Raw genomic sequence first — 15,095 nt, 5'->3', positions numbered from 1 at the left:
CACATGACACAGTAAGAAACTATTCCAGTCAGAGAGCAACAGGGAGAATGAAGACGGTCTGTGTAGGCCAGGCACTGTGGGTTCTAGGGTACAAACATCAGAAAGGAAAACACACTGGCTCCAGCCTCAAGGAGGACAGACATCTTCATACACACAGCCTTCCTCGTTTGCTCGCTCAATGGTGCAGATTCTTTCCAAATGCCTTGTGCCTGCTCTTTTCCCAACACTCTCCAGACCTCAAGCCTTTGGTCAGCATGAACATCCCTTTGCTCCCATGCTCCCTGACCCTCAACCACACTCACTCTTGTCTTTCTTCCCCCTCACCGTCCATCACAATGTCCTGTTTACCTACCTCCCAACCCACTCCTCAAACATACCCTCTTCTCTCCAGCCATCTGCTCCTTGTTTACTTCAGGGCATCATCAGCTCTTACTTAACCACTTCTCATGCCCCTAATGTGAATTATTAAAATTTGGGCCTCCTGTTCTTTATTTTTAAAATAGAGATGACAATAACACCCGTCTTATAAGTTTCCCTAGAGGATTAAATGAGTTAATACACATAAAACATTTAGAATAGCTGCCTGAGAACAGTAAGTGCTCAATTAATTATTATTTAATATTAATTAGTTATTATTGTTATTACTTGAGAATGTTGAAGAGGGGAAAAGGGATAAAAATAAGGTTTGAGCCCAAAATACCACTCCAAAACCCATATACCAATTACATTATATTGCAGTCATTTGCTTACTTGTTTCTCACTCCTACCAGACTACAAATCATTCAGCATCTAGAAAATGGTAGGTATGTAACACTTATTGAATTTTTAAAAACCTGTTTATTTCTAATTACATATTATACTCATTTATAGTCTTTTATGTAATTTTAATCAAATAGCACTAGAAAGTAGGATTATAAAATACATGAAACACAGATTTTTTTTTTTTTTAAATCATGGGATTTACGCCCTTTTCTCAATTCTAAAAATTACATAGGCAGGAGCACGCCCAGCCTCTAACGGAAAAAGATGCTCAAATATTTAATTTTCCAAAATGTCATATTTGAATCACTTTACCAACACATATACGAAGCTATGTTAGACAGTCAAGACATCTGTTTCCCTGGCCAGAAAGTGTAGGCGTTCATGGAGATTTAAGCTGGAGATAGCAAATGTTAGACAACAGCTTCCAGAACCTACAGAGTGGCCCGCAGCCCAGGGCTGCCCACGCTGGGCCCTGTAACTTATGTGTTCCCACTGTCAGAGGGGCTTCCAGGGAAGTGGGGAGAAGAGGCTGACTTGTCCCCACCACTCAAGGCCCCTAATTTCTCTTGCTATCTCTGTTTCAATACTTCCTCACTTAATAGTGTTCAACACTATTTGTTTGATGGACTTCACTAGTGTTTGGTTGGTCACAATCTCTCTGAGATGTTACTGGTAAGGGGGCTGCCACACATAGTACATAATCTTTAATTCCTTGAAGGTGACAAGGTGAAAGTATTAAGATTTCAGAAAAGGGGAACCTTACATATGAATTTAAGGTGGTGGCAGAGGGTGGTCAGAATAGGGCTTCATGAGAGACATCATATTTGTTGGTTGTGAGAAACCTGGAAGATGGACAGGGTAGACTAAGAGCTGAACAGGAAGTTACAGGTGGAAAGAATGGTCACTAGCAAAGCTGAGAAGTGCAAAGGCCCTGAGGTGGAAAGAATATGTTTGGAGAACAGTGTGGCTGCAACACTGGATAAACAGACAAAGGAACAAAGGGGAGGGTGAATGATGATGAGACAGCGTGAAGCCACTCCCGGAGCCTGGTAGACAGGAAGCGAGGGGCTCAGGAACATCTCAGCAGGAAGTGAAAGTTAGTTATGGAGTCATCTGTACAATGGTTTGAAAAAGAACAGCCAGAGGAGGAGAAAAGTTAAATAACTACTGGAATGTTCTATGCATGAGGGAAAGTGGTGACAGAGTCAGAAAATGAAAAGCTGGGAAAGGATGAAATTTAAAAGTTATTCTGACCCATCAAAAAGTGAGTGAACCTGCAGTAGCTGAGCCTAACAACTAACTGGCCTTTCTTCACTGTAACACCCAGGCAGAACATGACCAGGAATTTAAGTTAGTCTAAGAAGTGAAACAGCTCACATTTATTGAAAGTGTCAGATACTATACTTGGAGCTTTATATACCGTATCTCACTGAAGTCTCTGTATCAGCCCATCCAGAGAATTATGCATGGTGATTATCAATTTATAGATGAAAAAACATAGGTTCATAGAAGTAACAGGACTTGGCTATAGTCATAGAATGGATAGTGAAGAAGATGAGTAACCCAACAAACATGTATTAAAATAGTGCCTACTATTTGCCAGGCAGCATGGGAAACAATGGTGAACAGAACAGACAGATTAAGTCCCTGCTGCTAGATTCAAACTCAGATCTGACTTATAAGCTCATCCCTTTCTTCTTTCCACAACTACTTTGCACTTTGATGAAAGAAGTCCTGGTCTGACTGTTACAGCATCTGGCTAATGCTATGCTGTGCTCATACTGCTTAAATTAAGCCTAACATTTTTATTATTTTTAAAAGCATTATTATTTGGCTGAAAAATGTGTTTTGTCACTTGCTTTTAAAATGGTGATGATCACAGGAAGTCATAGAACTTTGTGTGCAACTACTCATTCATTAATCATATTCTAAGCAAGAAAAGCTGATATTAACTCACAGACCAATACAAAGGAAAAGAGCCATCAAAACTTCGGCCTTCTTACTCTTGCAGTCCCACCTTCCCTGAATCAGAACAACAATTACTTGAGCTTCAAAATAAACTGCCAAATATCAGAGTACAGAGCACAAAAATCTAGTTTATACCAAAGTACTTAATTAACTTGAACATATCACACTAAAAGGAAAAGAAACATAAATAATTTGTATATTTTTATTTTTAGGATATTAAGAATTGAAATATAAATGGAACTATAAAAAATTAGAAAACATTTCTTCATTCACTTAATAAATATTTACTGAGCATTGATAAAACATGAGGTAACATGATAAGTATCGTGAGAGGTACAAATTACTAAGACAGGATACTCTTTCCAGATGTTTCAGTTTGATAGAGTGTAAGACACAAGGAAAACAAATATTCTAGTTCAGGGCATGTGACTGTTGGGAGACAATTCTCCATGAGTTTCTTGCATTTTGGCATATGTTGTGAATGAGACAACTGTTTTTTGTTCTGAACTCTCTTTTTTTTTTTTTTTTTTTTTTTGTGAGACAGAGTCTCATTCAGTCGCCCAGGCCAGAGTGCAGTGGTACATCTTGGCTCGCTGCAAGCTCCGCCTCCCAGGTTCATACCATTCTCCTGCCTCAGCCTCCCGAGTAGCTGGGACTACAGGCACCCGCCACTACGCCGGCTAATTTTTTTGTATTTTTAGTAGAGACGGGGTTTCACCGTGTTAGCCAAGATGGTCTCGATCTCCTGACCTTGTGATCCGCCCGTCTCGGCCTCCCAAAATGGTGGGATTACAGGCGTGAGCCACCGCGCCTGGCCTCTGAACTCCCTTTTTCAAGGATGTTTCTATAGCAAACAGCCTTGGAAGACAGAGTAGTATCTCCCTCCAGAGCAAAGGGTAGGTTTGCTTACAATCCCGGAATATACAGTATCTCTATGTCAAGCAAAGGCCAGCATGCTTACTGTCCAGAATAATACCATCTCTCTCCAGAGCAAAGGGTAGACATGTTTGCTACTCATGATAAAAGACTCCAGTTCCCTAACCTCAATGATATTCTCCCATAACACAGCTCACCCTGTGTGCAGTAACACAAGCTGGCCCTCTTCATGTCATCCTGTGGGAACGGGGGCTCAGAAAAGAGGTGCAAAAATGCTGAGACTTGATTACTACTGCCATTATGAGGATAAAGTGTACTTTGTTTCTGATTTAGGAGACTTATGTCTTCTACCAGCATCTATAACAGTGTGGTAGCCTGCCTAACTAGTTAGCTTGCAAATAGGGTAAAAATCACAGAATTTTGATAGTTCCTGACAGGAGAAGGTTGCAACAATGGCAACAAATTCTTCCCCTACTTGTGTCTATGCCCTTTTGTACACCCTCTTAAAATGATTCTGATGATTCTGGACTTAGCCATGTGACTTGCTCGGCCAGCCAGGGGGACATTAGCAAACAAGACCCAAACAGAAGCTTGAGAAGCATCTGTGCCTTGAGGCTTGCTCTCTTGCGTTCTTAGGATTTAGTTGCCATGTGAAAATGCCTAGGCTAGTCTTCCAAATACATGGTCCAGCTTCCCTTACCACCCCAACCAACAGCCTACCAATCACCAGCCATGTCAACAAGGCCAACTTAGATCACTAGCCCCCAATCAACCCTTTGATTAACCACTGACGCAAAAGCAAATCCAGTATAGATCAGCTGAGCTGGCAGACCAGAAGAACAATTCAGCCTCTAGGTTTTGGGGTACTTTGTTATGCAGCAAAAGCTAAAAAAAAAATACTGAGTATAAGGAAAAAATTACTTCCAGTATGATATCTATATTACAAGTTCCTAAGGGCTCAGCCTATGTCTCCTTAAATACCATAACTCCAGCACTTAGCACTGCCCAGATAACAGTTAAGTGCCAACTGCTCCAACTTCATTCGGCTTGCTCCATCTGAACAATCAGTGCACAAGACAGTGAATTTTCATTGACTTTCAATGACCTTACAAGCAGCTTATGAGACTGAAGGAACTGCACATGAATCCAGCAGAGCACAAAGCCTAAGTGGAAAACGCACAAGTTGGTACTGAGAGAGACAGATGTGTGAAAATCAGCTCCTCTACTTAATATCTGGCAGTCCCTGGGTAAATTATTTAAACAAATTGTAATTTAGCTTCCACACCTGCAAAATGCAAATAATAAAGCTTCTCCAGAGGCTTTATAATATAGGTATTACAAAGGAGGCACTCTTTGTGCATAACCTATCAGAGTATGAGGGGCACTGTGGTGGAATAGATGAGAAACTCGGAGTAGCAGCAAACACTGTAAAATACCAACAAGTGAAATGGTCTTTTGCACTCACATGCGCGCACGTACTCATCATACTTTCTCCCCTCTTTCTCACATATACACAAATGTGCGAAATCAAATCATTTTCCAAAATAAAATTCAAAACCGGGATTCCAGCCAAGATGGCTGACTAGAAGCAGCCAGTGCACGTCGCTCTCAGAGAGAGAAGAGAGTGGTGAGTAAACATTAGCTCTTCAACTGGATTATCCAAGTGGACACATTCATCAAGGAAGCGACACAGTCCACACAGAAGTGAGAAGAGTGAGACAGGACAACTGCCCACCTGGGAGAGGCGAAGAGCCAGGGAAGGCCCCCCCGACTGCCAGGAAACAGTGAGTGAGTGAGTGAGAGTCTCTGGGGACCCACACTTCTGCCATGGACCTTTGCAACCCTAGGTCCCGGAGTCCCATGGATCCCCAAGTACCCGGACACCAGCAGCTGCAGCTGTGGCAACAAGAGAGGTCAGGCTCCCGCATAGGCCCCTCAGGATGGGGGCAAATCCACAGGGCTGAGCAGCAGATGGAGTGCACGCTCACCTCCACTGCACCTCGCCAGACATGGCCCACTCGCCTGAGACTCTACCGCGGCCATCGCAGCCCTGCCTGAGGTCTCGGGTCGCAGGCAGGCCGCCATTTCTGCCGCTCGGAAGCCCTAGCTCTTGCTGCCCTCAGGCTGGCGAGGGAGCAAAGTGATTAGGGACTATCACAGACCCCCAGCACAGGGCAGCCACCTTACCTGGAAAAGCAGCCTGTTTTCAATGCGGTCCCTACCCCCGCTACTCCTCACTGGGCAGGGCCTTTAGATCTGCGACCTTGACCACTCCCTCCTAGGGCTCTCCATGGTAGCATATCTGCACTTTCTTGGAAGGGATCTCCCGGAGGTAACAGGCAGGCAACTACTTTTGCTGCTCTGAAGCCCTCGCTCCTGTGGCCCCCGGGCTTGGGAGGGAACACAGTGATCAGGCACTAAGGCAGAGCTGCCTTACAGAAAAGCGGCCAGTTTTCCACACAGGTCCCCACTCTACTACCCCTCAATGGGCAGGGTCTCTCCACCTGGGCTCCTAGCACAAGCGCCCTGCCCTGGCCTGAACATGTCAGTTGGTGGCAGCTCTGTGTTTCTTTGGGAGGGAAATCCCAGAGACAACTCATAGCCCCTCTGCCATTGCAGCTGCGATGGTACCACCCTTACTGCACTGGGGAAGGAACAAAGGGCCTGGTTGCTATGCTGACATCCCTAGAACAACACAGCCACCATACGGAGAGAAACCCAGTGTCTCTTCTCTGTGAGCTCCCACTCTGTACTCTTCCCCAGGAAGGACCCTTCAGCTCAAACTGCAGAGCGGCCACCCCGCCCCCAGCTGAGCACTTCCACTGCTAGTGGCTCTAAGTTTCCCTGGGGAGGGACTCCCAGAGGCAACCAACAGTCCCTCTGCCACTGCCAGTGCACTGGTCCTGCCCTTGTTGCCCTTGCACTGGGGAAGGAACAAAGAACCTGAGGGCTTCACCTGCACTCCCAGCACCAAAGTCGCCGTAAGGAGAGGGAGCCCAGTCTCTCCTTCCCATGAGGCCTTGACCCCCTGCACTTCACCAAGCAGGCCCAGTAGTGCAGTCACCACAAGCTCCGACTAAACATTTCCATTAGCAACAGGTCTGTGATTCTCTGCAGTGGAGCTCCCAGACAAAACCGAAAGCCCCTCCGCCGCTGCCACTGCAGTGGTACTTCCCTTGCTGCCCTTGGACTAAGGAAGGAACAAAGACCCTGAGTGCTTTACCTACACCTCCAGCAAGCTGCAGCCATCTTAAAGAGAAGAGGCCAGTCTAGCTCACCCATTAGCCTCCGGTGCTCCCTGCTCATCACCAAGCAACCCCCCACCAACCCCCACGTCCCCACCACCGTCCCAGCTTGGGCCCATAACACAGCTGCCCAACCCTGGGCCAATCACACCAACTGGAAGCAGCTCTCTATTTCTCTGGGCTGGAGCCCCAAGAGACAAGTGAATGGCCCTCTGCCACAGCCAGTGCCAAGGTCCCTCCCCCTGCTGCCTCCAAGTTGGAGAGGACACACAAAGCCTGAGCTCACCCTGAGCTGCAGTGTGCACCCTGGGAGTGCCAATCCAAGATCTGCAGCCAGAAATTGAGTGGGAGAAGAAACTACACTTTCAGAGCACTAAGAGGGAGCACAGCTGAAATCAAGAAGAAATGGCCGGGGGTGGTGGCTCAAGCCTGTAATCCCAGCACTTTGGGAGGCCGAGATGGGCGGATCACGAGGTCAGGAGATCGAGACCATCCTGGCTAACACAGTGAAACTCCGTCTCTACCAAAAAAATACAAAAAACTAGCCGGGCGAGGTGGCGGGCGCCTGTAGTCCCAGCTACTGGGGAGGCTGAGGCAGGAGAATGGCGTGAACACAGGAGGCGGAGCTTGCAGTGAGCTGAGATCCGGCCACTGCACTCCAGCCTGGGCGACAGTGCGAGACTCCATCTCAAAAATAAAAATAAAAATAAAAATAAAAGAAGAAATACAGAGGAGCCACGTGGTTGACCAAGAACCTACCATTATGCTTAAGCACCATTTACTGGATCACAGCCCAAACTCGACACCAAAAATACTTTGCTAATATACCTCCCACTCCGCATAAAAACAAGGACAAGAAATCAGCTGCAAATAAAGATCCTGCACAAAGCCTCAGCCCTTTGAAAACATCCAGAAAAGAAGCTAACTGAATGTGCTCAAATTACAACTGTTAAAGGAACATCAGCACACAGAGATAAGAACTAGTACAAAAACTCTGGCAACTTAAAAAGCCAGAGTGTCTTTTTAATCCAAACAACTGCACTAGTTCCCCAGCAAGGTTTCTTAACCAGGCTGAAATGACTGAAATGACAGACAGAGAATTCAGAATATGGATAAGAATAAAGATCATTGCGACTCAGGAGAAAGTTGAAACCCAATGCAAGGAATCCAAGGATTACAATAAAATTATACGAGAGCTGAAAGATGAAACAATCATTATAAGAAAGAACCAAACTGATCTGATAGAGCTGACAAACAGTACAAGAATTTCATGATAACAATCGCACATTTTAACAGCAGAATAGATGAACTAAGGAGAGAATCTCAGAGCTTGAAGGCTGCTTTCTAAAGTAATTCAGTCAGCCAAAAGTTAAAAAAAAAAATGAGTAAATCCTCCAAGAAATATTGGATTATGTAAAGATGCCACATCTAAGACAAATTGGTATCCCTGAAAGAGAGGGGGGAAAAAAAGCAACTTGGAAAACATATTTAAGGATATTACCCAGAAAAATTTCCCAAGTTTCACTAGAGAGGCCAATATTCAAATTCAGGAGATGTAGAGAACTTCTGCAAGATACTATACAAGATGACCATCCCGAAGATGCACAGTTATCAGATTCTCCAAGGTTCACATCAAAGAAGAAATATTAAAGGCAGCCAAAGATAAAGGGCAAATCACATACAAAGAGAAACCCATCGAACTAACAGCATGCCTTTCAAAAGAAACCCTACAAGTCCGAAGAGATTGGGGGTCTATATTCAGCATTCTTAAAGAAAAAAAATTCCATGCAAGAATTTCATATCCAGCCAAACTCAGCTTCATAAGTGAAGGAGAAATAAAATCCTTTTCAGACAAGCAAATGCTAAGAGAATTCATTACCAACAGACCTGGCTTAACATAGGCACTTAAGGGAGTGCTAAATATGGAAATGAAACATCATTACCAGCTACCACAAAAACACTTATGTATATAGGCCACTGACACAATAAAGCAACCACACAATCAAGTCTGCATAATAACCAGCTAACAACACAATGACAGGAAAATCCACACATGTCAATATTAACCTTCAATGCAAATGAACTAAATGCCCCAATTAAAAGGCAGAGAGTGGCAAGTTTGATAAAGGAAAGACCCAATGGTAAAGCTGTCTTCAAGAGACCCATCTCACATGCAATGACCCCCAAAGGCTCAATGTAAAGAGATAAAGAAAAATCTACCAAGCAAACACAAAATGGAAAAAAGCGGGGTTGCTCTTCTAATTTCAGACAAAACAGACTTTAAGGCAATGACAATAAAAGAAGACAAAGAAAGGCATTACCTAATGGTAAAGGGTTCAATTCAACAAAAAGACATAACTATCCTAAACATATATTCACCCAACACAGGAGCACCCAGATTAATAAAGAGAATTCTTAGAGACCTATAAAGAGACTTAAATAACCACATAATAATACTGGGAGACTTAAACACCTCACTGATAATATTAGATACTAGTAGATAGATCACTGAGGCAGAGAACTAACCAAGATATTCAGGACCTGAACTCAACACTTGACTAAATGGGCCTAATAGATATCTACAGAACTCCTCATCCAAAAACAACAGAATATACATTTTTATCATATGCACATGGCACATACTCTAAAATTGATGACTCAATTAGCCATCTTCATCTTCTAAAACAATCTTCAGCAAATTAAAAAAAAACAAAAAACTGACATCATACCGATCATACTCTCAGACCAAAGTGCAATAAAAATAGAAATCAATACTAAAAAAATCACTCAAAATGACAGAATCACATGGAAATTAAACAACTTGCTCCTGAGTAACTTTGGGGTAAACAATAAAATTAAGGTAGAAGTCAAAAAATTATTTAAAAATAATGAGAACAAAGATACAACACATGAGCATCTCTGAGACAAAGCTAAAGCAGTGTTAAGAGAGGAGTTTACAGTACTAAATGCCCATATCAAAAAGTTAGAAAGATGTCATGTTAACAATCTAACATCATACCTAGAAAAATTAGAGAAACAAGAGTAAACCAATCACAAAGCTAACAAAAGACCAGAAATAATGAAAATCAGTGCTGAACTGAAGGAAACTGAGATTCCAAAAACCATGCAAAAAATCAATGAAACTTGGAGTTGGTACTTCAAAAGAATGAATAAGATAAATCAACAGCAAACTAGACTAATAAAAGAAAGATAGAAAATCCAAATAAATGCAATCAGAAATGAAAAAGGGGATATTACTTCCAACTTCACAGAAATACAAAAAAAAAAAAAAAAAAAAAAAAAAAAACCTCAAAGACAACTGCAAACCTCTATGTGCACAAGCTATAATTTAGAAGAAATGGATAAATTCATTTACAGAATTTATGGAAACATACAACCTCCCAAGATTGAACCAGGAAAAAAATTGAATCCCTGTACAGACCAATAAGAAGTTCCAAAATTGAATCAGTAAGAAAAAGCCTACTGATACGGTTTGGCTTTATCCCCACCCAAATCTCATTTTGAACTACAGATTTCATAATCACCATGTGTCCTGGGAGGGACCTGGTGGGAGATAATTGAATCATGGGGGCAGTTACCTCCATGCTGTTCCTGTGATAGTGAGTGAGTTCTCATGAGATCCAATGGTTTTATGAGGGGCTTTCCCCCGCCCCTCCCCCTGCCACTTTGCTCTGCACTTCTTGCTGCCACCACGTGAAGAATGACACGTTTGCTTCCCATTCTGCCATGATTGTAAGTTTCTTGAGGCTTCCCCAGCCCTGCAGAACTGTGAGTCAATTAAATCTCTTTCCTTTATAAATTACCCAGTCCCGGGTATGTCTTTATTAGCAGCATGAGAACAGACTAATATACTTATTAACCTGAACATGCCCAGGACTGAATGGATTCACAGCTGACTTCTACCAGATATATAAAAAAGAGCTGGTACAATTCCTACTAAAACTACTTTTACAAACTAAGGAAGAAAAACTCCTCTCTATGTCTTTCTATGGGGCAAGTATCATCCTGATACAAAAACCTGGCAGAGACACAACAAAAAAAGAAAATTCAGGCCAATATCCTTGATGAACATAGATGCAAAAATCCACAACAAAATACTAGCAAACCAAATCCAGAAGCACATCAAAAAGCTAATCCACCACAATCAAGTAGGCTTTATACTTGAAATATAAGGTTGGTTCACTACACACAAATCAATAAATGCGATTCATCACATAAAGAGAACTAAAAACAAAAACCACATGATCATCTCAATAGATTTAGAAAAGGCTTTTGATAAAAATCAACTTCCCTTCATGTTAAAAGCCCTCAACAAACTAGGCACTATACCTCAAACTAATAAAAGCCATCTATGACAAACCCACACCACCATACTGAATAGGTAAAAGCTGGAAGCATTCCCTTTGAGAACTAGAACATGACAAGGATGTCTACCCTCAGCATTCCTATTCAACATAGTACTGGAAGTCCTAGCCAGAGTGATCAGGAAACATAAAGAAATAAAAGGCATCCAAATAGGAGGAGAGGAATCAAACTATCCCTGTTTGCAGATGACGGATTCTATACTTAGAACACTCCACATAGTCTCTGCCCCATATCTCCTAAATCTGATAAACAACCTCAGCAAAGTTTCAGGATACAAAATCAATGTATGAATATCAGTAGCATTTCTATACACCAACAACATCCAAATTGATAGCCAAATCAAGATTGCAATTTCATTCACAATAGTCACAAAAAGAATAAAATACCTAGGAATACAGCCAACTGGGGAGGTAAAAGAGCTCTACAAAGAGAATTACAAAACACTTCTCATTGAAATTAGTGATGACACCAACAAGTGGAAAAATATTTCATGCTCATGGATAGGAAGAATCAATATTGTGAAAATGGCCATACTGCCCAAAGCAATGTACATATTCAATGTTATTCCTATCAAACTACCAATGGTGTTTTTCACAGAATTAGAAAAACCTATTCTAAAATTCATATGGAATCATAAAAGAGCTGAAATAGCCAAAGCAATCCTAAGCAAAAAGAACAAAGCTGTAGTATAGTTTGTAATATAGTTTGAAGTCACATTACCCAAGTTCAAACTATACTACAAGACTACAATAACCAAAACAGCATGATACTGGTACAAAAACAGGCACATAGACAAATGGAACAGAATAGAGAGCTCAGACATAAAGCTGCACACCTACAACCATCTGATCTTTGACAAAGCCAACAAAAACAAGCAATGGGAAAACACCATATTCAATAAATGATGCTGAAATAACTGGCCAGCCATATGTCAAATATCGAAACTAGACCCTTTTCTTTCACCATGTACAAAAATCAACTCAAGATGGATTAAAGACTTAAATGTAAAACCTAAAATGATAAAAACCCTGGAAGATAATCTAGGAAATAGCATTCTGAACATAGGCTCTGACAAATATGTCATGACAAAGACACCAAAAGCAATTCCAACAAAACCAAAAATTGACAAATGGGACCTAATTAAACTAAAGAGCTTATGGACAGCAACAGAAACTATCACTGAAGACACCTCACAGAATGGGAAAAATATTTTGCAAACTATGCATCTGACAAAGGTCTACTATCCAGAATCTATAAAGAACTTAAACAAATCCACAAGCAGAAAACAAACAACCCCATAAAAACGTGGGCAAAAGACATGAACAGACACATTTCAAAAAAAGACATACATGCAGCCAACGAGCATATGAAAAAGTGCTCAACATTACTAATCATTAGAGAAATGCAACTCAAAACCACAATGAGATACTATCTCATACCAGTCAGAATGACTATGATTAAAAAGTAAAAAAATAACTGATGATGGAGAGGTTGCAGAGAAAAGGGAATGCTGATACACTGCTGGTGGCAATGCAAATTAGTTCAGTCACTGTGGAAAGCAGTTTGGCAATTCCTCAAAGAACTTAAAACAATATTACCATTTAACCCAGCAATCCCATTACTGGGTATAGACCTAAAGTATTACAAATCATTCTACCATAAAGACACCTGCATGTGTATGTTCACTGTAGCACTAGTCACAATAGCAAAGACATGGAATCAACCTAAATGACCATCAGTGGTAGACAGGATAAAGAAAATGTGGTATGTATATATCATGGAATACTACACAGTCATAAAAAAGAATGAGATCATGTCCTTTGCAGCAACATGGATGGAGCTGGAAGCCATTATTATAAGTCAACGAACATGGGAACAGAAAACCAAATACCACATATTCTCACTTATAAGTGAGAGCTAAACATTGAGAATACATGGATGCAAAAAAGGGAACAACAGACACTGGGGCCTACTTAATGGTAGAGGTTGGGAGAAGGGAGAAAATTGAAAAACTGCTTATTGAGTATTATGCTTATTACCTGGGTGATGAAATAATCTGTACACCAAATCCTCATGTAACATAATTTACCTATATAACAAACCTACACATGTACCCCTGAACCTAAAATAAAAGTTCAAAAAAAAAAAAAATTCGATACTGAAATGCTGAAACCTAAGTAGAGAGAAGTTAACACCAAGAAGGCTATATTACAGTCCATAAAAAGACAAAATTCCTATTACGTAATATACATACAATCTAAAGTGTTTTGCTGATTCAAAAGCCCCTCTGAATAATATGACTCTTCTGAAAGAAGAATACCTGACAATGTGAGTGAGGGTGTGTGAAATGTATAATTATATTAATGGAACTAAAAGGCCACTTTACAGATATTCTGTATCATCTTTGTAGTTTAGAATTAAATCCTACTTTTTATTTCAGAAACAGCCATTTCAAGTAATTACTTCTTCATCTTCTACATTACTCAGTTTCATCACATTTAATATGCTTTTTTAAAAAGGCTGTCTTTTATGATTTGGCATCTTTGAAAATTCTCTGCAACTGCTAGTTGGCAATTAAGTGCAGTTGATATTGTCTCTTAACGAACAAAAGCAACATTATTATTAGAAATATTCAAACCAATCAACAAATTGCCCATGGGCCTAAGTTGGTGTCTATAACATTTAGAGACTTTACTGGGGAAAATTAAAAAAACAACACAACACAATTAAATTAATTTATATTCCCATTTATATGGAGATTCATACCATTATGTTTCAAAAGTATTAGTCACTAGTTAACTGAAATAGCATTGAAAAGAAAATTAAATAGGCATTGAAATAATATATATTTAGAAATTAATTTCAAACCATTCTGGCTAATAATTGTCCAGGTTTGCTATTTTATGTCCATATAAGAAGCAGACTATCACACTCGTTAAGAGTCAAACATGGATTTCAATTCCAGATCTGCCATTTAGGAACTGTGTGACTCTTATCCTCTGAGTTAGTGCAAATTAGTTAGTCTTTGTTATTGTTTCCATATATGCAAAATGGTGATTTTAATAGTATGTATATATATGTGCACAATGGGTTGTTGTGAGGATTAAATGAGATATGCATATAAAATCCTTTGCTCACCATGTGAATCACAAGAAGTGCTAAATAAGTGGCATTTAATCAGCTTCACCATACTGTGTACTTTCATCTTCAAGAAAAACAGCAATCTTATTACCACATATAATTTGCTGTTGCAAATCAACCCCAAAGCTCTGGTAAACAAGATGTGTTTTCATTAGCCACATGTACTGACCATGAAGGTCCGTTAGGCTAAATGAATCTCTGTCCTTGGAGCAAATAATTAGAAAGCATTAAGAGTATATATAGGCAGGCGCAGTGGTGTGTGCCTATAATCCAAGCACTTTGGGAGGCCAAGGCAGGTGGATTACTTGACGTCAGGCGTTCAAGACCAACTTGGCCAACTTGGTGAGACCCCATCTCTACTAAAAATATAAAAATTAGCCAGGTGTGGTGGCGTGTCCCTGTAATCCCAGCTACTCAGGAGGCTAAGGTATGAGAATCACTTGAACCCAGGAGGCAGAGGTTGCAGTGAGCCGAGATCACACCATTGGCACTCCAGCCTGGATGAAAGAACGAGACTCTGTCTCAAAAAATATATATATATGTATATATACACACACACACACACACACACAGAGGTATATATACGTATATATACATATATGTGTGTATATATGTGTGTGGGTATATATATATAAATCAGAAACACTACATATACTTAAAGATTTTTAAATTTTAACAAATTGTCTTATAGCTTGGTCTTTGATCCTGAATCCAGAA

At 40.7% G+C, this 15,095-nt stretch overlaps 1 protein-coding gene across 8 annotated transcripts in view; it reads right to left on the bottom strand.

The window, feature by feature from the left end:
- KLHL32 (kelch like family member 32) overlaps positions 1 to 15,095 on the bottom strand; it is a 242,603-nt gene that overhangs the window by 147,550 nt on the left and 79,958 nt on the right. The window lies entirely within an intron of this gene.

Source organism: Chlorocebus sabaeus, chromosome 13 (genome assembly GCF_047675955.1).
Source record: "Chlorocebus sabaeus isolate Y175 chromosome 13, mChlSab1.0.hap1, whole genome shotgun sequence".
NCBI lineage: Eukaryota > Metazoa > Chordata > Mammalia > Primates > Cercopithecidae > Chlorocebus > Chlorocebus sabaeus.
The sequence above is the reverse complement of the archived record's forward strand: the minus strand, read 5'-3'. Positions and strand labels throughout refer to the sequence as shown.